The 27,853-nt window shown below is 34.8% G+C and overlaps 2 long non-coding RNA genes across 3 annotated transcripts; both read left to right on the top strand.

Annotated features, from left to right (window-relative positions):
• Positions 1–22,606: 22,606 nt before the first annotated feature.
• On the top strand, positions 22,607–24,172 carry LOC121260633. The gene is made up of 3 exons (XR_005939760.1): positions 22,607–22,638; positions 23,445–23,503; positions 23,615–24,172. It is a non-coding gene; the product is annotated as an uncharacterized LOC121260633 (long non-coding RNA).
• A 156-nt stretch (positions 24,173–24,328) lies between these two features.
• On the top strand, positions 24,329–27,036 carry LOC121259339. Of its 2 annotated transcripts, none has more exons than XR_005939567.1 (3): positions 24,329–24,351; positions 26,730–26,795; positions 26,896–27,036. It is a non-coding gene; the product is annotated as an uncharacterized LOC121259339 (long non-coding RNA). The 2 variants fall into 2 exon arrangements; XR_005939566.1 differs by lacking the exon at positions 24,329–24,351 and adding an exon at positions 26,442–26,521.
• Positions 27,037–27,853: the final 817 nt, after the last annotated feature.

Here is a 27,853-nt window from a genome sequence, read left to right on the forward strand (position 1 = left end):
ATATGAAAGTATTTAGTATTCCATCTCGATCTTTCAGCCACCTTTCTTTAGCTCTTTGGCGCCATTTAAAATCCTCTTCCTCAAGCAAAGCTTCTGCTTCATTTTGAAGATCTTTGCTAATCCCATTTGAGTCTCCTAAATTAGATTTTTGCAATTCTTTGATCCTTTCTCTCTTCTGATGCATGGATCTTCTTTAATCTTCATTGACATATTTGCTCAAGTTAACCAAGCTTCTTCTGCATTTGATCAATCCCACCTTTGCAATCTCCATTTTACTGTTTTAATAGAATGAGGTACCCCATGCATTCTTAATCACATCATGATAGTCATCCTTTTTTGGAGAGGAAGTTGTGGACCTACAACTTGGGATAGATGACTCGAGTAGGAATGTCGAGCCCAAAACCTCCCTCTCCTCCACCCTTGCCCGAATTGCTTACAATCCAGACAAGGGATTGAATAAGAGTTACATAATCTATGTATAGCTACTGTGTTGGAGCTAATGGTGGCTTTTAATAAATCTTTGGAAATTGCAAGAAGGTTGGGTTTATCTCAATCTTTTTCGAATGAGGTAGAAAGGGGAAAAGTCTGGTTGCTTGCTAAAGAGGGTATTGCGATTTCTTTTATGTCATCTTCATCACAATATATTTCTTTTACTACTAATTTTGTGGGTTCGGAAGCTTTGTTTGTTGCGATGTATGCTAAATGTAGTTCTATTCTTAGAAAGGAGTTGTGGGAATCTCTGTTAAGCGTGGAAACTGTTGAAAATTTCAGGATGATTTTATAGAGAATTTTAATATCATTAAAAATGATTTAGAGAAGATTGAGGGTATTCCTATGTTGACTACAACTAATTCAATATTTGATCATCCTTTCTCTGGATTAAAATTCATGTGGCATTGTAGAAGGGATGGCCAATTTATTTGGGAAACATCGGATAGAGCTTTAGTTGATTTCTTTTCCACATGTTGTTTTAATATACTTGGAAAGAATATATTCATATCATTGCCCTCTGTTGTTTGAAAAGTTAGAATTTTTTGGAATTATTCACCCAAATTTTTTGGAATTTCTTGCTCATAATTGGAACAGCCTTGTAATAAGATTGGTTTAAAAATGATGGTTTTAAAAATGAAAAGACTAAAACTGCTCTGCAGTGCTGGATTTTTTTAGAGGTCTCCTCTTCTTACTTCTTTTCAACATCGTTTCATTATTTTGATTTCCAAAGTGAATGATCCAATCACTTTTGCTATTTTTGGCCAATAAGCCTTTGTAATACCCCGTATTTTAGTGTATTTTTACTGAATGATTATTTTTTGATTGTTCAAAAATTTATCCTCTTATTTTAAAATTGGTTGGATTTTTTTTAGTGAGTTTATTTCTATGATTTTAATTTGGTGAAAATTATTTTTATGTGCTTTCTTAATATTTATTTATTGTTGTGCATTTAAATTATTTTTCATATTTAATTAATTACTGTGAAATTTAATTATTTCAATTTGACTTTACCATTACGTTTAAATTATTTTATTTAACTTGAGGTTTTGAAATCGTTTCCGTTGGATCATTTTTGTGACCCAAGTTATGAGGATTGGACCTCATTTCTTTTCCTTCTATTTTTCTTTCCTCCTTTTCTTTTTCCTTTCTTTTATTTTCCCCCTTATTTCTCCTTCGGCCATCTCCCGCGCGACATCTCTCTCTCTCTCTCTCCGTGCAATCGTTCCTCACCCAGCCCGCCGCCGTCTCGCCGCCGTGCGCGACACCGCCCACCCCATCGTGCTCCCCACCGGCCGGCGACCTCACCCCACCAACCTCACCTCCATCCGCGCTGCCGTTAACCACCACCAGCTCTTCAAAGCCGCGGCGCCACTTTCGCTCCAGCGCCTCCGTCGCGCCACCTCCGGCCACCATCTTCATACCACTGCATCCTCGACCTCTTGGCAACCCATTGGACCCAACCCCACCTCCGATCCGTCACCGGTGAAGCTCCACCATCTACATTTCCGATTTGGGTATTTTGGTCTTCTACCGCCCATTGCGCCGCCACCCACGACCAACCTTCACTACCACTAGCTTCACCGACCTCCCTAGGCCCTACCCTATCAATCTTGGGTCTTCGTTTGCCTCTGTTTGAAAGTGGGTATTTGTGACCCACGGCCACAGTGTATTTTACACTGTTGCGTTGCTCAGACGTCACTTCCTGCAGCTTCGTGATCCTTCGGAAATTGCTTTATAACGCTGTAAGTATTTCTCCAAAGAGCTTTCGTAATTGAAATGTATTTTTGCACTAACATATTACACTGTATTTGTTTGACATGCCGGACTGAGTCCGAGGAGTTCGGGAGTCGGATGGAATTTTGATTGGAGTTGTTTGGTTGCTTGATTGAATTGGTTATTAGTTGTTGATTGTTATGGATCAGTGTTGGTGCATGTACATATCAATATTTCATGCATGATCATGTTTGTAAAGAAAACTGGGTTTTCGTGTATTGCATTCATGTGCATGTGTGATTTGGAAAAGTTATGATTTCATGTGTGAGAAATTGGATTTGTTTGGATTGATTGATTTGAGAAAAAAAGGGAAAGAGACTGTAGGGATGGTGGTAAGCAGGGACGGTGGTAGAGTCTGGCCTGTGATTCCTGCCTACGGTGCACGCGGTAGGGATGGTGGTAAGCAGGGATGGTGGTTGTGTCCCGCCTGTGATTCCCGCCTACGGTGCACGCGGTAGGGATGGTGGTAAGTAGGAATGGTGATAGAGTCCCGCCTGTGAGTCCCGCCTACAGTGTCCGATAAATGGTTGGGTTCTGTGTAAACCATTTTCTGGAAAAGTATTTTACGGATATTTTGGGCCAAAATTGGATTTTGGCGTGTGTTGAAATTAATCTTTTTCGGGAAAAATGATGTTTTGAGAGAAATGTATATTCTTTTTATGCATGCATGTTGGTCGCATTTAATACATTTATATTATGTGGTTATTTGGGTTATACTTACTTGCAGGACCGTTTTATGGTATCGTAGATTTTGATGCAGATGAGGATGATGAGTCTTAGGCTTTGGCTCCGTTGGGAGAGCGATCTGGGATTGGTCTCGTGCATCGATATTTATTATCCTAGTCTTTTATGTATTTACCTTTTGTAATATATTTGGGATGACTGTATAACTTTTTAAAGATAAATTATTTTGGACACCTGTATTTAAATTTCTGGTACTTAGTTGACTTATTTATATTATCCGCTGTGACTTTTATTGTGCACCTTTGCATGTTGCACACACACTTGAGCACATTTCGTTGGGATGCGTGACCGTGTTGTCATCATCCTGGCGTCTCGATCCCCATGTATTTATATAAGGGGGGTTGGGGGCGCCACAGCCTTTGCCAAGTTTCATACAAAATTATATCTAAAATTCTTGTAACCAGGCTTGGAGCTTTGATGCCTAGACTTGTCTCTCCACAGCAAGGTACTTTTGTTGAGGACTGACTTATTTCTAAAAGCATTGCTCTTACCCAAGAACTTGCTCATAGCTTGTCAAAAAAATCCAGATGGAGAAATGTTATGTTAAAAGTGGATATGGCTAAAGACTTTGATCGTGTTGAAAGGTTTTTCTTGTCAAAAGTTCTTCTGAAATTTGGGTTTCTCTTTTGTAGCATTGTTTTGCTGGTCCATTTTCCTCTGTTGTTTTTAATGGAGCTCGTAAAGGTTTTTTTCATTCCATCGGAGGTTTGAGGCAAGAGGATCCACTCTCGCCTTTACTCTTTATCTTAAGTGAAGAAGTCTTAAGCAGGAGCTGTCACAGTTGCTTCAAGAGTCTTCTTTCATTCCTTACAAGGTGCCAAGAGGTTGTTCTACCATATCTCATATTTTATTTGCTAATGATTTATTAATGTTTTCTAATGGATCCAAAAGGAGTTTAGATTCATTAATGGAGTTTATCTCCAAATATGAGCAAATATCTGGGTAGAGAATTAATCCCCAAAAAAGTGTATTTCTTAGGCAAAACTCTACATCTGGGCAGAATGTGGTTAGAGCGACTAGTTTCAAGAAAGGTAATTTTCCTATCCCCTATTTTGGAGTACCTCTTTATTGTGGAAGATTGACTATAGACTTGTTTGATGCTATTCTTGCTAAAATTAGAAAAAGAAGTGGTTCGTTGGAAACACAGATTGTTGTTCGCTAGAGGGAAATTAACTATGATTAAGGCAGTGTTGTCTTCCATTCTAGTTCATATTATATATGTAATTTGTCCTCCTAAAAGGGTGCTAGATTTAATTCAAGAAGCTTTTGCATCATTCTTTTGGGGAGAAAGTGAAGAGCATTAAAAAAATAGATTTCTTGGGAAAAGATATGTAGACCTGTTGAAGAGGGTGGTATAGGCATAAGAAATTTATATGATGTTGTAAAAGCTTTACAATGCAAACTTGCTTGGAATCTAGTAAGTTCAACCTCTCTTTGGGCAATTTATGAGGCAAAAGTATTTTTCTAATGTTTTACCGTTAGAATCAATTTCAGCAAAACCATGACATTCTCATATTTGGAGATCTATATATGTATATCTACTATTCATACAATCTGAAAGTCAGTGGAATATTAGAAGTGGTAATATCAGTTTTGGCAAGATAACTGGATGGCTAATGGGTCCATTGCATCCTTGGGTTTTCTTGTCACTTTACCAAATCTAAGATTAAATTATTTATATTCTACAGCTGGTTGGTAGAGAGATAAGCTTGAAATTCTTCAAAATCCCGTATTGAGGCATCATGTTCTTAGTTTTCAAATACAGCTAAGAAGTGGTGATTATGATAGATATATAAAGCATACAAATGATGGTAATTTCACTACTCAGTCAACATAGAACATTCTTAGAACCCTACATTCTCGATTTTCTGCTGCCAAATATATTTGGAGTAAGAATCTTCTAATGAAAATTTCTGTTTTTATATGAAAATTGTGGAATAATGGGATAGCGTTGGACATAAATGTTCAAAAATGTGGCATAAGCTTGGCGTCTAAGTATAGTTGTAGGTGCGAGACTGTAGAGTCTGATTTACGTATTTTTAATGATTGTGATATTGCTATATCTGTATGGCATCACTTCTCATAGACTTTTGGTATCTTAGGTCTTTTAGATTTGGGGTGGAGAGATAAATTGCTAACTTAATGGTCAGTTTTCCATAGGACAAATCAGATTCATATAATTACTCAATTAGTTCCCTGTTTAATACTTTGGGAATTGTGGCTAGCAAGAAACTCAACCAAATATAAAGGTATAATCAAGCCTACTTCTTGCATTATTTGGAAAATTATGAAATGGTAGCATGAACCAAATCTGCTAATTAAATCATAAAGGGGCATAAAAAGTTTGGATGATGTTTCTATTTTAAGTCTCTTGAGAATTCCATTGTTGAAGACTAAACTAAAAAATTTTAGTTTAATTCACTACCGGAATCCCCTATAGGGAATCAGCAACAACAAGGCGATGGCTTTTCCGTGGTGAAATAAAAGAAGGGTCAATAGGTTTTGATCAGGTATGAACCATTGGCAGTCTTAAGCTTCTTTCTCTCCCTTCTTCGTAGTATAACGCAAGGGAGGGAGGGAGAAAAATTAATCAAGCATTTGATTAAAAAAAAAAAAGTAGGGATGATTAATGTTAGGAAGTAAATATTGGGGCCTTTATGTGGATTAATATTTGCGTGCGTCGATCGATGATCTGTAAAAAGGAGAGTTTAGATAGACACGTTTGGAATTAAACTGATCACAACAAAAGATCATGAGTTATCATATATATATATATATATATATATATATATTATATGGGTGGAAATATTGTTGGATCCATCGATTTGCTTGTTGAGGAAGATAGGGTTTTTGGGAGCCACCAGTAAGTTTGCGATCTCTATCATGATCTTTTCATAAAACGATCACAAAGAGATTGATGATGAGGATGATGGCATTATATATAATTATCTGATTGGTACTACCTAATTTCACTCCAAGTAATTCCCCAAAAAGATGAGAGGGAGAGAGAGAGAGAGAGAGAAGATAGTTTAAATTGTACATGGATTTCGGCAAATTAAGCTGCTTTTTATTGACAGCTTCGGATCCTTTGTGCATGAAAATAGAAACTCTTGATGCTTCCCCCACATACAACAACATAATGATATAGGATTTGTCAAAGTACCAAACATAGTAGCAATGGTCTGCCTGACATTTGATGTACCTTAAACTGCACATGAAACTGTCAAATTTCTTGTACCACTGTCTAGGAGCTGGTTTCAGGCCATAAAAGTTCTTCTTCGGTTTGCAAAATGAACTTTCATTTCCTTTACTATGAACCCCCCAGGCTTGTGCATATAGATGTCTTCCTCCAAATCCCCATGAAGAAAAGTTGTTTTCATATCTAACTGCTCAAGATGCAAATTTTCAATAGCCACAATTGCCAATACTAACCTGATGGTCGTGATCTTCACCACAAGAGAAAAGATCTCAAAGTAATCAATGCCCTTTTTTTCTGCTGAAAACCTTTTGCAACAAGTCTTACCTTATACCTTTTACTGTCATCATACTCAGTCTTCACCCGGTATACCCACTTGTTGTGCAATGCCTTCTTCCCTGGTGGAAGTTTCGTTAACTCGCATGTCTGATTCCCTAACAAGGAATCCATCTCATCCTTCATAACTGACTCTCACTTGCTCGAATTTTTATCCTGCAATGTCTCCTCATAGTTGTGTTGTTCCACACCGCCTGTTAGCAAAATAGTTCAAAATGGGTGAGAAAAGCCGCGGGGTCGAATTGTCTTGATAGACCTGCGAACTGCAAATGCAGGTGTGGACGACTCTGGATCTAACTGAGGAATAATAGGAATGGTGCACTAAGCCCACTCTTCCCATCACTCATGTCTCTGCTCTGCATTGTAACCTCTGGTAGGTCATACAAACTCACGAACTCAGACTCCTGAGGAGTCGTATCAGCTACTGTATTGGACCTGTCCTTGCACATAACTTTCTCACTGAAAATTACGCTCCTGCTCCTAATAATTTTTCGACTTTTTTCATCCTAGAATCGATAGCTAAATGTCTCATCTCCATAGCCAATGAAATAACATCTTTTTTATTTGGCCTCAAGCTTCTATGAGCATCAGAATTAACATGAATGTAAGAAACACAACCAAAAGTTTTGAGATGAGAAAATTTAACTTCTTTTTCGATCCAAGCCTCCACAGGTAGTCTACACTCTAATAGAACTGATGGTCCTCAATTAATTAGGTAAATGGCAGTACTAACTACATCTGCCCAAAATGTAGGTGGTAGCCCAACATGTTGTATCATGCTTCTAACACGCTCATTGATGGTTATGTCCATGCACTCAACAACACGATGATGGTCTTCTCCATTCTGATACCGTGAGCTACACAATACTTCTTGGACCCTTCATCAATGTATTCTCCACCATTGCCAGACCTCAAGCATTTTAGTTTTAGGTCTATCTCTGTCTTAACTAGAGATTTTCACTTTTTGAACACATCAATCACGTGAGATTTTAATTTCAAAAAGTGAACTCCTATCTTTTTTGTTGTGGTCTTCGATGAATGTGACATACTACGAGGAGCCTCCAAGAGAGGACCCCGGGGAAGGCCCCCACAAGTGTATGTGTACAAGTTCCAGCGTTATTGATCTCAGTGCTTTACCACTCTTCAAGAAACTGACATTTTTCTACTTCCCCAGTATATAGCTCTCACACATACCTAGATCAACTGACTTTAGTTCTAGTAGCTTGCATTTTGACAGTATTTCTTTCAAACCCTTCTGACTAATATGGCGAAACCTGCAGTGCCACAACTCTGGAGTGTTCTCTATTCGGTGGTGGCAATAGTGTCACTCGATCCTGATATCATGTACATAGTATCAGTCTTCTTATCCTGAGCCAGCACCATTGCTCCTCTAGTAACCTTCCAGGTACTATTGAAGAACACCACTGAATGGCCATAATCGTCGAGCTATCCTATAAAGATGAGATTTTTCTTCAACTAAAGAATGTATCTGACTTTCTACAAGCTCCACACATTCCTGTTAGGGAGTACAATGTCAACGTCTCTCATTCCCACCACATTCAGTGTCTCTCCATCAGCCAAGTACACCTTCTCGAAATCACCATTAATGTAGTTTTGCATGATCTCTCAGTGCAAAGAGGTGTTAAAGGAAGCCCCCGAATACAGTTTCCAATCATCGACCAAATTGTGAACTGCAAGTAGTAGTGTTTCATGTACTTTTTTAGTTACCACGATTGCACTGTCATTCTCCGTCTTCTTCTAATTTTTATAGTTCCTTTTTATGTGACCAGTCTTGCCACAGTTCCAACAAGTTGCCTATTGTCCAGGCCTTGCCTTGCTCGTGCCCTTGTTCCTTGATTTTGATCTATCTCTAATTGAGTTTCTGTCATGTGTTCTCCCCCAAATATCAACATTCAGTGCGGAAATCGACCATAAGATCTCGCTAGAATCCCTCATGTGCACCTCCTCTGTCAAAATCAAATCACGAATATCATCATATTTTAATTTCATCTCCCTGGCAGAATTACTAACAGTCATTCTCATGGCTTCCCAACAATTTTGGTAATGATGCTACAATATCCGTGCCTGAATCTCATCATCAAACTCAATTTCAACATAAGATAATTGATTTATGATAGTATTCAACTCTTTTAGATATTGGGCAATAAACGTATATTCTGTCATCTTTACATTGAATAACTTTCTCATTAAGTGCACCTTGTTATTCACATGACTTTTCATACATACATGACAAAGTCATCATGAGATCCGTTGTAGTCTTCTTCTTGATAACATTATGTGCAATTGATCTCAACAGGGTCAGCCAAATAACCCCCAAGACCTGTCAATGTAACAAGTTCCAATCAGTATCCTCCATGTTGTCAGCTTCTTCCCCAATAATGGAATATGGAGTTTCTTCCCATAGAGGTAGTCCTCTATCTGCACATTCTTCAGCATCCGAAGTTTGTGCCGTCAAACTTCTCGACCCTAGATACCTTCACTTATTCCCCAGTCATCGTTCTCCCTCAAACTAGAACCTTGACTCTTGATACCAGTTGTGGCGTCCCCAACCCCCATGTAAGGAAAATACGGGAATCGAGACGCCATGATGATGACAACATGGTCACGCATCCCAACGATAGTGTCAAGTGTGTGTACATGCAACAGTATACAATAAACAACGCAATGGATAAATTAAATAAGTCAACTAAGTACCATAATTTTTAATATAAATTAATATAAGTAAAATGTTTAAAAAGAGTTATACAATTATCCAAGATAAAAATATAATACAAAGTCAAATACAGATACGAGTGATCCCAAATCACTCCTCGGGCAGAGCCGAACCCTCAGGCTCACCCTCAGCTTCATCTACATCGAAATCTGCGTTACTATAAAACGGTACCGCAGTTAAGTATAATCCAAACAACCCTAGCGAATGAAAATGCATTAATGCCATCAACATGCATGCATATGATGAAATATGCATTATTCTCAAAACATCATTTTTTCCGAAAATGAATATTTTCCAACACGCGCCAAAATCTCATTTGGCCCAAAACAAATCCATAAAACATTTTCCCGTCATTTTTCCAGAAAATGACCCAAATCAATAAACCATCATTTTTCTAGAAAATGATTCATATAAAAATCATTTTATTCAACGCACACTATTTTCTCAGAAAATAACCCATTAATCTATTATACCATATGCACCATGATCTCCCCTAGGGACTATCCGCACACCCTGGCTCCCTTCGCCACACCACGGGTAACGACCGTGCGTGTGACTTCGTAACGAGCGATGTCCAGTTCCACGCCCAGCGCGTTCTTGGCCAAGCATCCTCTAGCCCCTGCCAGCGAAGGGGCCACGGAGTCGGCACAAGAGCGTTACCATCCCGTCCTATCCCGTTGTCGCCCAACGACAACCCATGGGACGTCACTCAGTATATTCTGCTGCCGAGTGACCAGAGGAGCTCCACCGAGATAATGCCTCATCTCGGCTTGGGGTCGTGATACGCACACACCCAAAAATACTTTAACACATGAAAGCCCAGTTTTCAATAAATACATGAACATGAATGCAATTACACGAAAACTCAGTTTCATTTACAAACATGATCATACGTGCAAATACGCAATGTACATGAAACGTCTCAAGATCCAACACCCAACAGTTCACAACACAGTCCCAAACACACAAACATCTTCATCTTCCAATCCATCCGACCCCCTACTACTCGGACTCAGTCCGGCATAACCAACCAGTTCACAGATAAAATGTGTTAGTGCAAAAATACATTTAAATTATGAAAGTTCTTTGGAAAAATACTTAGAGCGCTATATAATAATTTCTGAAGGGTCACGAAGGTGCAAGAAGGGGTGGCTCAACAACGTAACAGTGCAAAATGCACTGTGGCCGTAGGTCTTAAAAACTTACTTTTGAACGGGGACAAACTAAGACCCAAAATTGATAGTGTAGGTCTTAGGGATGTCGGTGAAGCTAATAGTAGTGGTGGTTGGCCGTGGGTGGAGGCGCAGATGGCAGTTAAAATCCAAAAAGTCCAAAACGAAAATAGAGTTAGATGGACTTCATCGGTGGCGGATCGGACCTGGGAATAGATGGTTTAGGTTGCTAGGAGGTCGATGATGATGTGGTGAAAAGATGGTAGCCGGAGGTGGCACGACGGAGGCGCGAGAACACAAGGAAGGTCACGGCTTGATGCCGTGAGTGGAGGAGAACGACGAAACGAGAGGAGCTAGTTTGGGAGGTGGGGTCTCCGGCCGGTGGAGAAGCGAATGGTAGGGGCAGTGACGGACACAAGCGGCGCACGGCGGCGCTGTGGGTGGAGGAGAAAAACGGACGGGGGAGAGAAGAGAGGGGGTGACGCACGCGGGGAGAGAGAAAGGAGAAAAAGAAACAAAGGGAAAAAGAAAAGGAGAAGAAAAGAAAAATGGAAAGAAATGAGGTACAATCCTCACATCTTGGGTCACAGAAATGATCCAACGAAAAAAATTTCAAAACAGTAAGTTAAATAAAATAATTTAAACATAGTGATTAAATGAAAATAAAATAATTAAATCCAACAATAAATTAATTTAAAATAAAGAGAAATTTAAATGCATAACAGTAATTAATATTAAGGAAACATATCAAATTTAATTTTCACAAATTAAAAAATCATAAAAATAAACCCACTAAAAATCTGACAATTTTAAGACAAGAGAATAAGTTTTTGAATTAATAAAAATAATCTTTCAATAAAAATACACTAAAATACAGGATGTTACACCAGTTGTGAAAAATGAAGACAATAAAGCAAAAGTAAACAAGAAATAAGCAAACTATCAATCACATGACATAAATTTACATCATTTAACAGCATGACTACATCCACAAAGCTGCTGAGGATTTTATTATGCTGAGGAATCACAAAATAAACTTTGGGGTAAAATTTATTGTTCATCACGACCATACTGTTCATAATAAGCATATTTATAGGATTACACGGTGGAAGTCCTAATTTTCACTTTTCTGCGATCTTTGCTCACGCAGAGTGTCGAGCACGCATCAAGTGAATTTTCTGTCTGGTTTTTGCTCAAGCGTCAAGTCGAGCGACTATCAAACGAACTCTATGTCTGGGCTTCACTCAAGCCCACTACCAAGTGAGACTCGAGCGAACTTTCTGTCTATGGACTTTTTTTTTTTTTTTTTTGCCAAATCTCAAGTTGTGAACACTACAATGAATTGGCTACGGAAGAAGCTCTATTGAAAGCTACCAAATAAAACTTCGCAGACGGAGAGAGGGAGGAGAATTGGTATGACTACAAGAACGGAATTACTTTTCTTGTATCAGGTTCAAGGAAGATGATTTAGGCCTTAAAGGTGGACTCACTAGGCTGACAAAAAAAGCTCACACTTGTGATAATCAGTATTCAAAAACTTGAGTTAGGGAAATGAGTTTTATCATATTTATGAAGTATTTAATTCTTAAAAAAAAACAGAGACAGAGAGAGAATAAGAACAAATATTGTAAGGTTCTTCTAACGTGTTTACTCTCTTTTCAAACTCTTTAAATTTGGATGAGGTGTTTTTAGGATGCTCAATGTAATGGGCTAATAAGGAATAGGCCCAGATTATGGGCTAGTTAGGATTGGCCCTAGAATCCAGTCAGCTCGTTTATCAGTAAAGGACCCAGCCCACCCAGAAATAAAGCTGAGAAGGGTCGTAGCTAAAAGTATGAAAAAAGATAAAAGGGGCCTGCAAGCGGATCCTTCAATACATTAAAGACAAGAGGATGTGTTCAACAGTAATCTATACGCATTAATAAGTACCTTATAAATAAATGGAGTTGAAATCTTAAAAACCTTCTGCTTTTTTCTAGTGACCAAACATGTGGTGTTTATGTGAGAAACACGTGGGTTTGAGATGGACCAGTATGCTTATCTTGGTCTCATCCAATTTTAATCAAATAACCCTTTTGAGTAGGGCATAACCAGAAGGTAACCAAACCCATTTATTGCCTAAATTACGTATATTGAATAAACAACAAATGTTGTTTTTAATATATATATATATATATATTATACACACACACACAAAATGGAATGGCAAATGATTGTTTTAAGTTTCTAATTGGGTTAAAGTGACTGAAAGTAATGATAGATACAGTCATAAAATATTTAAATCATGCACACTCCCTTTGAAGAAAAGTAGAGCCCAGCCACTATTAAAATTGAATTTTGTCGTGTGAGTCTCGTATTTATGAACTTTTTATAATGAAGTATCACACAACATAAAGATTTATGTGGTTCGGCAACATGATTATGTCCATGGAACTGCAGAGAATTTTGTTATCTTGAAGAATGCCTAAATACACTGTGAGGCAAAAATACACTATTCCAAACGATCATATTGTTCATTAATTACATATTTATAGGGTTGTATAACGAAAACCCTAATTTTATGATTATTGTATTATTCGCTTGAGAGAACTTTGACCTAACTCTCTGTATGATGTTCACTCGAGCAACATGTTGAGTGAGTGTCAAACAAACTCTCTGCTTAAGTTTCACTGAAGTGACCTAACATATAAACGTCAAGTGAACTTTCTGTTTAGAAATTCTTGAATCACAAACAAGATCAAATTGTTATATGAAAATTTATCAAAAAAACATAACGAAAGCTCATCAAATTGGGTCATAAAATCGGATCGCTATAAAAATAAATTAAACTTCACAAACCCAACATATAAATCGTGACTAATGATGTTAGATAGTTTTCTAGCTCTGGTTTGGGGTTTTATTTATTTATTTATTTATTACAAGTATGTATGAATGTAGATGCAGGTATATACTTTGTAGAGCATGGAACTAATTAAAATGATTACTCCCTGCTTGGGTTTTGGGATTGGAAGCCACGTAATTCTCTTTAAATGAGGAGGCGCTATTACTTGTTAATCTTTCTTTTATTGGCACTGTTAACTATTTGAATGACAGAACCAAAACAACATTATTAGAGCCACCTTTGTTGAAGATTGCCCATTGGATGAGGCTTTGTACCACAAAGTTGACAATTATTGCCTCATGTCTTTAATTCTGGACAGATCATAAGTTTAAATAGGTAACTAGAGACATCATTAGTTTATTTTATTTTTATTTTATTTTATTTTATATATATATATATGTGAAAACCAAAGAATTACCAATTAATCCAAAGAATTTAGACAGAGACATCATTAGTTAAAAGTGGTATTTCGAAACAAAGATTATTATCCAAGAAGTTAAAAATTTACAATTAAAAATAGATAAATTGTATCATAATATATTACGTTATATTTATTTTATAATAAAAATTATTTTATAATCTAACAGATTAAGACACATCAATTTATATATTTTTTATAAATTCATTTATAAATAAAAGATTTTTCACATGGTAATGGTAAAGTAACGGCTAGTTCAAAGCCTTTGGGCACCTAAACGATATTTAATTATTTGGGTTAAGTAACGTTGTCAGTCAACATCATCACCCAACCGTTTGAGTAATGAATGTCAAAATCACAACATTACACAATGTAGGATATATAGTATCTACCATCTAGCTTAAGTTCAAGGAGTTTCCATTAATGAAATGCATGTGGGTGGTTCTTGTATAGCATGGAACCTAGCTAAAATCATGTATATATTTAGACTTTTTGCCCATATTAAGATCAACGTTCCACCGATTCTTCTGCAGGACATTTTTGCAAGAATTTGGATTTATTAGAATTTTTATTCGATTTCTAATGCCTAAAGTGATATAGAAATGCAAAATATAATTTTAGGGTATGTAAGTTCCGCGTACTCTTTTTAAATAAGAGTGAGGTCTATCATTAAATTTTCATATGAGTTCTAGACGTACACATTTTTTTCAAAAGGACTACGTCGGTCTTGCACATTGTAGGACTACAAATATCACTTCTCAAAACAGAATAAGAATAAGGATAAGTTACGTAGGTTCAATAACATTTACAATTATCGAGTAAATTTCTCAAATAATATTAAATATTTAATAAATACAGTGAGACATACTTTATATATCTATCTCTATTTTAATATAGAGAGGTTAAAGTCCAAGTAAAAGTCTATAAAATCTAAATCCTTTTTGCACAAAGCTAGAAGATCTAAGAAGGAAAGTGATGATCCCAACCCAAAGTTGGCATGTCCACCCAAGATTCCATACTTTTCTTCGCAAGCCTCCCTACAAACAAAATGTCTTAAAAGTTAGGGACATTAAAGAAGTTATTTTGTTTCTCAAACTCGTATTTTCTAATATTTAATGAATTTCATTCTTTATTTGATTGGGCCAATATGAAGTATTTTGTTCAATTTTTTAAATTGTTTTATGACATAACTCTGCGGATATCTGGATCCAAATATACGACTGCAAACTTGTACTACAACAAGCTCTCTGGGCTTCATGACCGCTTGCAATAGAGTTGTCCTGACAATGTGGGGTTATTATTTGGTATGACAACGAGGATGAAATCCAAATATGATAAATATTGGAAAAATATTGAGAAGATGAATAGATTATTATTTGTGACTGCAATCATTAACCCCCGATATAAGTAAGTCATTATAGAATTTTGGATTAAGGATGTTCTCGGGGAAGAGAAGTCTGGAGAGTTTATTAGACAATTAAAAAGTGATGTTGATGACTTATATAGCCAGTATAGCAACAATGGTCAGTCTTCTACTGCAGGTGCTAGTTCTTCACATCCGACCAGTTCAACATCTTCTTTAGATTACACACATACACAGAGTCCAACTGTTATGGTATGACGGTATCATCAAATCTGTGCATCGAGGAATATTATGCAGTGTAGGTCTGAGGTTGAGCGATATTTTATGGAAGATGTTGAGGCACCTAGTGATGCATTTCATTTATTAACTTAGTCGAAGGTTAATTTCACCAAATTTCCAATCCTTTCCCAAATAGCCCGAAATGTGCTAGCAATTCATGTCACTACGGTTGCCTCTGAGTCGGCGTTTAGCACTGAAGGTTGCATGTTGGATGCTTATCAGAGTTCATTACCATTGTCAATCGTGGAGGCCCTCATTTGCACATAGAACTAGCTAGGTGAAACACTCATTAGACTAGATACCATTGATGCCGAGAGCTATAGATTTAAATCGAGTAACTTTATATGCTTTTAAACGATTATTTAAATATTTTTAATATTTTAATAATTAACTTCTAATTTTTATGATTTTGTAAATCTAATTGTGAATCCTAACATAATTACAAATGATTGAGACGAACACACCATGCCCGTGGGATGGAAAACCCCATTTATTGGTGAGAAATGAATTCTACTATTTATAGCCTTGCTTTACATTTGAATTAGTTAACATTCTTGTAGTTTACTACAGTGCAAAATCACTTGTTTTTCTCCACTCCATGAACACAGGATGATAAGTGTATAATTATTGATTGGCCCATGACCACAACAATGGTGATTTTCAGACTACATAGCTTAATGGAATTGGACTCTTGGAGGCTAAATGGCTACTAGTGATGAATCATGAAAGATTGAAAATTATTGTCAAATTATAATAACTAACTTGTAGTTTTTATTTTATTCTGACTATAGATGTAAAAGTTTGTCTAGGACTAGGTGACTAAGTTGATAAATTTGTATATAATTAGGTAACTAAAATGATAGAGTTTATTGTATCATTAAGTTGGTAATTTTGAATGAATATAAATTATTTATTGACTTTATCTATAACAATATTAAATTTATTTAAGAGGTATTAGAGGTTATTTAGATAAATCATAAGTGAAAAAATCAAGTCCCAAGGAATCTGCACTTATTCAGAAAAGAGGCTAATCTGAAATCTGTTACTATAGTGAAGAGTTATCGCGAGTATTGGCATTCTATCAAGAGATGTCTTCGCGACAGATTAATTTTAAGAATTACATATCAAATTATAAGTAAGAAATCCTACTACAGATCAAACTCCTATCAGATTTGTTTCGTCAGCAAAATCCTACTGCAATTGGAATTGATTTTCATATTGTTTATTTAAGGGATCCTATTAGTTAGGATCTGCAGCGATCCAGATCTAGATATTTTCTAGAGCACTTTACAGTGCAAATTTTGGTGAGAAAATTCCTTGAGAATTTTCATATTGTTTCTCTCAAAGAGTGTGATCGTGTTCTATATTGGAGAATTGATTGGTCGAGTTTCAGCTACTAGAGTTCCAAGAGAAAAATCAATGTTTAAAAATCGTCAGAAGTTCTGGCTGCTACTACGGTATAAGACAAATGGATCATTTGTCTGGTCAAGTAAGAGCGTCAATTGACAAAGGTTTTGTAATTGAACTTTACTTATAATTGATTTTTAAATAATAAAATTGATTTTTCTGGGTTTGGCTGCCACATAGGGTTTTACCTCTAAAGAGTTCTTTAAAGAGTTTCCCTTCGATATCAATCTTGGTGTTATGCAATTTATTTTATGTTATTACTTAATTATTAAATAATTACATGATTAACGACTAACCAATTTGTTGAGTGAATTGATAGATATTTCCGCTGTGTTACAATACTGGGGTACTTGGATAATTTCAATGACACATTATTACTTTGTACAATGTAAATTGGTTGAGGACTTTGATTGTTTAGTTAATGTTTGGTTGTAATTGTGGTGGTTGTTTGGGGGCTCCTTTGCATTTTTTTATTTATATTGTGTTTGCCATTGTGCATTTACTTCTCTTTAATTTTGTAATGTATGTAATTTAATCATTATATTTAAGTTTTTTAATTAATTTTTACAGCATTTTTTGGAAACCCACAAGGGTGTGTAGATTTTATTTTAACAATATTTCAGAACGCCAAATATCATAATGGGCCTTGGGCCTTCAGAAGTAGCCCAGGGATTCAGGATTGGGCTTTGGGGTTCGGAAGTGGGCTCAAAGATTTATAATTAAGCCTTGGTCAAAGCACCCTCTGATCGGAGTTGCAACTTTCGATCAGAGTCGGAGTCGGAATACACGATTACCTCCAACTCGAAGATCGGAGGTGGGCACTCCGAGTCAGAGCCCACCCCTTCCACACACCGCACTTTTTTTTTTTTTTACTTTATTCTTCTTAAACTAATTGAATTCATCTACTTATTATTCATATACTACATATTTGATAAGAAAAATAAAAATAAAAATAAACGTAATGTGTGTGAATGATGTGTAAATTTTTTCTTGATTAAATTGGCTTAGTTGCAAAAAAAGACTTTGTCAAGCAAGTCCTTTTGTTGACTGTGAACTGTCAAAGAGGGTCAAGTTGTTTTTCTGAAAATTCATCAAAAAATCGTGATAAATTCTTGTCAAATTGAGTCATCAAACCAGACTGTCATAAGAATAAACCAGGCTCCACAAATCAACGTATAAATCGTGACCAATAATGTTAGATAGTTTTCTTGCTCAGGTTGGGGTTTTATTTATTTATTATAAGTATATATGAATGTAGGTGCAGGTATATACTTTGTAGAGCATGGAACTTAAATAAATTGATTACTCCCTGCTTGGTTTTTGGGATTGGAAGCCACGTAATTATGTGTCAATGAGAAGGCTCAGGGGCGGACCTATGTTGATGGTTGGGGGCGATAATTTTTCAAAAATATGGTTTAATATATGATTTTTTCAAAATATTTTAATATAAAAATAATTCACCCACTCAAAATTTTTCAAAAATATGGTTTAGTATATAATTTTTTCAAAAATATCCTAATATAAAGATAATTCACCCACTAAAACATTTTCAAAAATCTCATTTAGTACTTAGTTGTCTAGGCTTCTTATAATTTTTTAATAATTTTTTCATAATTACACTTATTTTTTGCCATTAATAAAATCTCACATTCTCTTTTTTTTTTTTTTTTTTACATCTCATAAGTAGCAATAAAATATCTTGGTCTCTTTTTATAAGCTATTTGGTAAATTTACAATCTCATTTTTTCTATTTATTTACAGTTTTCCTTTTAAGTCTTCCACTAGCTAGTTTGTTTGGATTAGTTTTGTTAATAAGTACATATATTATATATATAACTACCACCTACTTAACAATTAGGAGTGAATGCAACAAATCTCACATAACTATTTATATCTATATTATATAAATTTTATAATATTCAATCTTAGATTCAACAAAAAAGTTTATTTTTGTTTACTTAATTTTTATCATTTACTTCAAAAAATTTTACATGACTATTTCTATCTTAATTTTTATCTTAATTTTTATCTTTCATTTGAGTTTGATGGAGCTCAAGCAAGAGGTTTAGATGGATAGTTTTAATAATTTAGTTTGTCCCTAGATAACAATTTTATATAGTTAATATTAAATGTCGGTAGCACACTTTGTTACTTTAAATATAGTTTACTATTTATTCCTGTACACAACACATTTTTACCGATCGCTCCCACATACCAAACCCTAATTCCGCCGAGGAGGCTATTTCTTCTTAATCTTTCTTTTATTAGCACTGTTAAACTTTTGAATGACACAACCAAAACAACATTATTAGAGCCAGCTTTGTTGAAGATTGCCCATTTGAGGCTTTGTACCACAAAGTTGACAATTATTGCCTGACAGATCATAAGTTTAAATAGGCAATTAGAGACATCATTAGTTAAAAGTGGTATGTCCATGCATGAGACAAAGATTATTATCCGAGAGGTTAAAAATTTACAATTAAAAATAGATTTACATGAAATTTATTATATCATAATATATTACAAAGATTTTTCACATGGTAATGGTAAAGTAACGGCTAATTCAAAGCTTTTGGGCACATGACCTAGTAAACGATATTAATTATTAGGGTTAAGGAACGTTGTCAGTCAACATCATCACCCAACCGTTTGAGTAATGAATGTCAAAATCACAACGTTACACAATGCAGGATATATAGTATCTAGCATGCATCTGGCTTAAGTTTAAGGAGTTGCTATTTACTGAAATGCATGTAGATGGTACTTGCATAGCATGGACTTTTTTTCCATATTAAGATCAATGTTCCACTAATTCTTCCGCAGGATATTTTTGCAAGAATTTAGATTTATTAGAGTTTTTATTCGAATTCTAATGCCTAAAGAGAGTCAGTAACGTTAGATACAGTTTTAATGTGTGTAAATTTTACGTATTTTTTTTAAATAAAAATGAAGTCCGCTATTAAAAAATTAATACGTACTATTTTTTTTAAAAATAAATTCGTTGAGCTTGCACATAGCAGGACTGCAAATATCACTTCTCAAAGCGGAATAAGGATAAATCATGTAGGTTCAATAACATTTACAACTATATATCGAATAAATTTCTCAAATAATATTAAATATTTAATAAATACTGTGAGACCTACTTTATATGTTTATCTCTATTTTAGTATAGGAGGTTAAAGTCCAAGTAAAAGTTTTAAGAAATCTAAATCCTTTTTTGCACAAAGCTAAAAGATCTAAGAAGGAAAGTGATGATCCTAACCCAAAGTTGGCATGTCCACACTCAAGATTCCATGCTTTTCTTCGCAAACCTTCCTACAAACAAAATGTCTTAAAAATTAGGGACATTACAGAAGTTATTTTGTTTCACTAACCCTTATTTTCAAATGTTTAATGTGTGATATGTGAATCATCAGATGATTAGCAAAAATTTTCTTGACTAAATTGGCTTGGTGGCAAAAAAAGGGCTTTGTCAAGTGCTTTTGTTGACTATGGCCTACCAAAGCAAGGAATCCAATATTCTGCTTTACAAGTGTGGTCTTTGTCGAAGGAATATAGAGAAATTTATATGGTGCTAATCAATCATTGTTTTTAGAACGTTTACCTAGCTACTTATCTTTTGCTCCTTTTCATTTTTGTGGAGCCACGTGGCTCATGGAATATTAATTTTACTAACTAGTTTATATTAATATATATTTATTTTACATAATTTATTAGTATTATTATATATTCACGAATAGTTTATTCAATAAATAAATTATATAAAAATTATATTTGACCGAATTAATCGTGAGTTACTACTATATCTAGTTATCTTCTTTGTTTATAAAAAGTGCTACAGATAGAACTAAATGTAGATTATGTCAATTTATAAATTTATTTTTATAAAATTTCTTTATAGTTGAAGGCTAAAGCATTTCTCTTTATTTATAGTCGACATAAACTTATATAACGTGGATAAAATATTAAGAAAAATGCTAGTCAGCCCTCTCAAATGTACAGCTCAAAATTATAGTTAGTGTATTTTATTTTATTTTTTTACATGTTTAACAGAATTACTATTAATGAATTTATATTTTTTAAATATTTAAAATATATTTAAAAAAATGAATGAACTCAGAACAAGCAATCACGCCCATAAGCAATCACGCAAGCCACGTGCACCGGAGGACCATCCAATGATAAGAAAACCTCTCAAGTTTCTGTTTGATCTTTTGTTGTTTTGTTAATAATAATAATAATAATAATAATGTAATTTGAGGTGATCTCTGATCTCTATTATTTTTTGTAATAATTTGTTGTCTACAAATTTTTATGCAACATTCACTACAAGAAAAAGTACTTATTGCGGCGATTTTTATTCTATTGCAAATAAAATCGCCGCAATAAGTCACTTTTTGCAGTGAATCAAAATTCGCTGCGGCATTTTAACCGCGACTTGCGATTTAAATGGAGTTGGCCTTATTTACAGCGATTTTTAATTCTATTACGGCTTTTTGTTTCGCCGCAAAACGAAAAAACATCTTGCAACGGACTAAAATCGTCGCTACTTGGTCTGGGGCGGCAAAACGCACGAAATGTTTTATTTTTCCCCCCCGAGCCAAACTCATCTTCTCTTCCTCTCTCTTCATCTTCTCGCACGGTACTGATCTTCGTATCTCTCTCTCTCTCTCTCTCTCTCTCTCGTTCTACCCTCTGACTTCGAACCCCAGGCCTTCACAGTAGACCCTCTCTCTCTCTCCACTGCAGATTTCTTGTGGGTTTGGTGCTGCGCGCGTTTGTGGGAGTTCTTGGAGTTCTGAGTTGCCAATCGGTGGTAAGGCCCTTCTCCTTCTCTGCTTCTCACGAACACACCCACATTCACTTCAAGTTAATTTTCACTCCCATGAAATTTCTGTGAAATGAATTTCATTTGAGCAGTCCGTGGGTTTTGGGGATTTTTCCTACGTTTTGTGGAATTTTGGGTTGCTGCTGGGAATCTCTCACAGCAGCAAGCTCCCACCCATTTCTCCTTTGCTCACGCAACACTCACTTCAATTTTTCACTCATCACAGATCGTAACTGCTCTCTATTTTTAGTGCATTTCTCTATTTTTTAACAACAAGGTTCATGCCTTCAGATGCTCTACATGTGTTTAATATCTATTTTATATTTCAAATTATTAAAACTTATAAAGAAAATATAAAAGAAAGAGAAGTGGTGTTCAACTTGTGTTTTGTGCATTCTACTAGCCTTTGTGACTGCACGCACTACAAACTTCATCAGTTATGTGGTTCTGTTTTAGTGCAGTGGCATTTTAGTAGTGAATTCAGTTGTGGTTCTTTTTTTGTGCATCTGAGTTGTGAGTCTTTTTAGTGCATTTGTGTTGTTTGTCTGTTTTGTGCATATGAGTTGTGGTTCTGGATTGGTGAAATTGGGTTTCTTTAGGGTTCAAAAGTTGGTGGGGTGGTTGGTTTAAAATTTAGGTCCTGCTGCTACATCTTTTTTCATATATTTTTATCAGCTTTAATTTCTATTTTGTGATCCACCAACATGCAATTTATTTTTTTTAAAAAAATCCAGAAGTTTTCTCTAAGTATTGATAGATTAAACTACTTATATATATATATATATATATATATATATATAAAGCATTCATAGACTATCTGCTATGAGATCTCAACACAATAAGTTGTTCTGCTTTGTATTTTTTTTAAAATACATTTTGCGGATTATAAGTTATATCTAGTCAATCTTTTAGAATAGATCACTTATGTGTTAGTTTTTTGAAATTGGCATTGCCTTCAAATAGAGGTGAGGACCTACAAACAAAGTGATTGCTCGAGCTTTATGGTCTAAAGGTAAACTAAATACACTAATCTATGACATTATCCATAATTATTTAGATCCCTGTAGTTGTTAAATGAAGGTAAGGCAGCATTTGGTTGTGTTTCCTTAAATGTTGCATCAAATTCTTGTGTGCTTACAAGGATTTTTTAGTTTGTGAATGCCTTTGGGGATTTTTCAAATTTTCAGATTGTGATGTACAACCTCGCAATAAGTTTTGAAGATAGGTGTACATTGTTCCAGTGCATTTGGTTGAACCTTATGCTAATACAGAGGCTCTTGATTAAAAAGGCGTGCTTGTTGTGAACTTCATCATCTCCATGAACTTCATCATCATTTCAATTCTTATTTTATAGATTATGTTTGTTCAATTCTAAGTTGTACTGAAATAACTATAAACAAACTTATCAACATGCTAGTGTTACTATGGTAGTATCTTAGTTACATTTTAAGTGTTGAATACTGCAATTTGCAAAGTAAAAGTCTCCCCCATTGTAAAGTGTGAATTCTATACTGGTTTCTCAGAGAAAATGTGTGTGTATTTTCAAATCAGATACCTTAAAAGGTTTTTGTGTCACTTATGCATGTATATTCCTGATTATGTTTCATTCTTAAATTTTGTCATTTTATTCTAGGATCCATTTTTAAGAGTATCTAGAATTGTTGCATAATTTTTGGGAAATGCCAAATTTACTAGCTCATAGTTGTATAAGTTTTTATATATTTTAACAAATGACTGAGGAACCCTTGCGTTTGGTTTGTGCTTTTTGGTCTAACCTTCTCCATTATCTGTCTGTGCTATTGTTGTTCTGCCATGCAGAAGACTGGCACTTATTATTGTTGTGGCTATCATGCTCTTTTTGGCATTTCTTGGATTTTGTGAGTCTTTTGTTCTCTTGGCTTAGAAGAAGATTATTCTCATCATATGGCTTATTATAGTCGTGGCTTATTTATTTGTTCTTATATCATTGTTATGGCTACTTGTTGCAGTATTTTCCAAATGATTGGGATGCAACCTCTGGTATACTTGTAAGTGATTTAAACATTAAGCCCTTTTCATGCTCAATTATTAATAACGGTCATTGAAAATTTCGGAATCAGTTCTCTTTTACTTGATTAGCTTCTATCCTTATTTGGGGGCCTAAAAGATGTGTATACTGTGTGCAATGAAGACATTTTGTGCATGGATCTGTTACTAGTTGACTTGTTAATGCGATGATTGCCTGCTCTTATTTTTGCTAGTCTTGACTTGTTAATTTTTATGAAAATGTTGACTTGCTATAGAGGTTTGTGATTAATGGGGTTTCCCAAACTTCTGATATATTATATAATATATAATGGTAAAGAATGTTAACAAACTCCTGATTCAGTTTGTTAATAATTGCTTATTAAAAAACTAAATCTTGTACTGCGCATTTGTGCCTCATCTGATACTCAAGTAAGATTGCCAAGTTAAAAGCATGTTTCCTTTGATTTTTCCTGTTTAGAATTTAAGTGTTTTTCCAGCTCCGTCCTATTAATTAAATATGTAGTAGGTGCCACTTCGTATTACGTTGTACTTCCTATTTAACTCTCAGTAAACAGATTATCTTAAACATTTTTTCGTGTTTATTCTGTTTGTGTTTATTTTCCTAAATAATTATGTTGTATTGACGTCTCCACATTTCATGCCATAGAGATTCCGTGAGTTCCAAGCACCTCCAAAACATAACTTGGGAGTTCTGCTAGTATGTATTTCTGGAGAACCTTTGTTGTTTATACGCTTTAATTTTTTGAGATCCTGTTACACCAGATTCCATTATCCTATCTTTGCAATAATTTTTTTCTTCAACTTGTGATTTATATGATGTATTGGCTTCAGGATAGATTCACTCGAACCAAACAATGGGTTTGAGAATTGCATAGACAAGGTGAGGTCATTAAAACTACTCTCAACATTTCTGAAGTAATTCACTCTTGACATTAAAATCCTTTTGGATGATCTCAGACTCACCATGTCTTTTTGACTCAGAATATTACAAATTCTTAGATTATATAATTTGATAGTTAACTTGAGAGTGGACTGATGATTACATGTTGTAATCACAAGTATGTGGCATACTATGTCTTATTCCTCGTTTAGAAAAAGCTTTTCAAATTTAATATTTTACAAAACTAATATTTTCAGCTTTTTTCTAGGGTGCTTAGAAAGAAATATATCCTTCCATAGATCTAATAACATATGGATGGATAACATTCGCAACTGCCCTTTGTTCTAATTGATTAACAACAATGAAAGTTGAAATTTTGAAACATAGAGTAAAAGAAGCATGCATTGGGTTGACAATGTTTGATAATAATTGTGAAACATAGTTGTAAGTTTATATTTAGATGGGTGCTAGTAAGATAAAAACTTGTTTGTTAACTACCTAGTTTATTGTTCTGCAGATTTGAGAGTCTCAGACTATTTTTAGTGTTTATAACTTAATTAGGTGTGGTGTTGCTGTTTAAGCAGAATTGTTGATGAAGAGATTATGTTGAACTCTCTAATTGATTCATGAGTCTTTCCAGTATCAGGTATCACTGGGACCCTTGATGTTTGCTTCGACATTTGTCCTTGTTTGTGATCATTATGACAAAGATGTAACAGATTTTAGGGTCCTTTGCTTGATTTCATGTAGGGCAGTATTTTGATATGCTTTTGCTTGATAATATAAATGAGTTCAAACTGATAGTTTGATTTTGAACATTTCTCACTTCTAGCTGCTTTTTGTATTGAATTCAGACGTGTTGCCAATTATGGTGCAGTTTTTGCTTGCTTATTTTTTATGTTTTAATATACTTCTAATTTGTTAAAGTTTAACATGTGTTTTCGGGCCAACTCCTCCTTCACAAGCTATAATGGCAGTGACTAATACATTTGACTTAACTATATATATAACAATATATTGTTATGGAAATTATCAAAGTTTTGTACATTTGACCTAACTATTTGGTGCAATATTAGACTTTTGTGCACTGTATGGTAAGGATGTTGTGTGTTTTAGTAATTGAATAAGCCAAATTCACAATCTGAACACAACAAAAACTAAAACTTTATAACCCAGTCCTCTGCTATAAAGATCCAAATCTTATGCTCAGATTACTTGAACAATGAATTAAACTATGGAATATAAAGACAGAAGAAAAGTGTAAAACTTATTTCTCAAATGTCATATTAAAAAGATGACATTTGAGAAACTACTTCCAGGGACTCTATGTGGCTCTTCTCTGGGATTTTTGCAAGAGTCAGTTTGTTGGAGTTCTCAGTGCATCAGACTTCATTCTAATTTCGAAAGAGGTATCTCTGGAATAATCTTCTGTGTTTTGTTGAACTGTGGTAGTTATGAAGAATTAAATCTTTGTATTTTAAAATGATATGTACAAAGGCTGACATCATAAATATCAAAAAGACTTACTATGCTCTGATGGATTAAGAGAGAACATTCATTTTGTTTTAAAAATAAAAATATACAAGGATTTGCATCAGAAGTATTCAAAAATGATGGAAAACCATTCACTCATTTGCATCAGAAGGATTTACAAAACAAGGTGGCCACTATTCCCATTATCCATTATTCATAGGATGGTTCTTTTCTACAGCTATTGCATCTTGCTTCGTTGTTAGGGATACTAAAATGTAAACTTCTTCGTGGGATGGTCACTTGAGGGTCTAGCACTAAGAAACTAATCCATGGGCCTAATTTTCAGGCATCTACAGGTTTTTTAGACATTCTTTAAGCTCCTTGCCCATTCGTCAGCAACCCATTTGTTCAATTCCTTTGAGTACATGGGTTCAAAAAATTGGGGAGTAGAAGCCATTTGCAATGTTTAGGTCAAATGCGTCTCTTAGTGCTGCTTTAACTTTATTAGTTCAAGGTGATTTTCCTTCTTTTCTCAAACTACTGCAGAAAGTAAATGTAGCTTTTATCTTGTAAGAATTGGCATATTTATCTCAGCCATAAAGTCTCTATGTTTTCTTTGTAACTTGCTGTGTCGTGATTTTGATCTCATCTCAATGCTCTATGTTTAATAACATTGGACTTGTATTATACTATTTTTATTATAATACACCTTCCCTTTTCAGTTGGAGTTAATTCGATTTATATTTAGTGGATGATAATGGCTCATTGCTGGATATGTATTCACGAAGGTAATTGGCTCTCTCTCTCTCTCCTCCAGTTTTCTACCCAGCTATTATTGAATGATCCATATTTTTTAACCATATCAAGAGGTGTTTCGTATTTTCTTAGTGATATCCCTGCTTTGGCAAAAGATAAAGCATATGCACAGATTCGCCTTGGTGAAATGCGTATTCACCAGGTAATTCCTCAATCTTATGTATTTATCTGACTCCATCAGGCATGCTAACTGTATGGTAGATAGCAATCTCTTTAAATACTTATAGTTGAGCACTTGTTTTCTCACAGAAAGTGGCAATGGTTATTAATCTAGATGCTTTGTAATCTTGGTTTCAATTTATTGCTTACAAAATTGTCTTAGGTAGTTGGAGTTAAAAACTTGGGTAGTTGCTTACAGAAAATCTTGGTTTTTTTATTATTTTTATTGGTTGGTAAATCTGTTTCATGTGGATTAACTTCTTTAAAGAAGTTAATCCACATTTATGATACCATAAAAAGATATCATAAGATAACGATACTAGTCAAACGTTTCACAAGTAAATTTTTTTTTTATTTTTTAACAGATTATTTGCGGCGACTCTAAGTCGCCGCAAATTTGAATTGTCGTCGAAAATACTTATTTGCGACTATTGTACGTCGCAAATACCTTTTAGCGTCAAAAATTTTCGATGGAAAGGAAATAACTATTTGCGACGATTTCATAATCAATGGTAATGTCTAATTGCGGCGAAGTATGTTCGTCGAAAAAAATCTTTATGGTTCCCATTAGCTTTTAGCGTCGAAACAAATATTTGTTGGAAAAAGATTTATTGCGACGATTTTATGAACTTTTTGGGACGAGAATTATTGACGCAAATGATTTCTTCCGTTGATTAAATGTGATGGCTGCACACGCATTTCTGGCGATTAATCACTTCAATTTTTGGCGAGCTGAAGTCGCCGGAAAAAAATTGCAATTGCAGCGATTCTAGCATCTCGCTGACTTTGGGCAAAAAAATGCATATTATTTCAACCAATGTGCAGCGATGCAAATAGCGCTGAGAAAAGAGATATGCGGCGAATTAAGGTG

This window comes from Juglans microcarpa x Juglans regia, chromosome 4D, assembly GCF_004785595.1.
Source record: "Juglans microcarpa x Juglans regia isolate MS1-56 chromosome 4D, Jm3101_v1.0, whole genome shotgun sequence".
Taxonomy (NCBI): domain Eukaryota; kingdom Viridiplantae; phylum Streptophyta; class Magnoliopsida; order Fagales; family Juglandaceae; genus Juglans; species Juglans microcarpa x Juglans regia.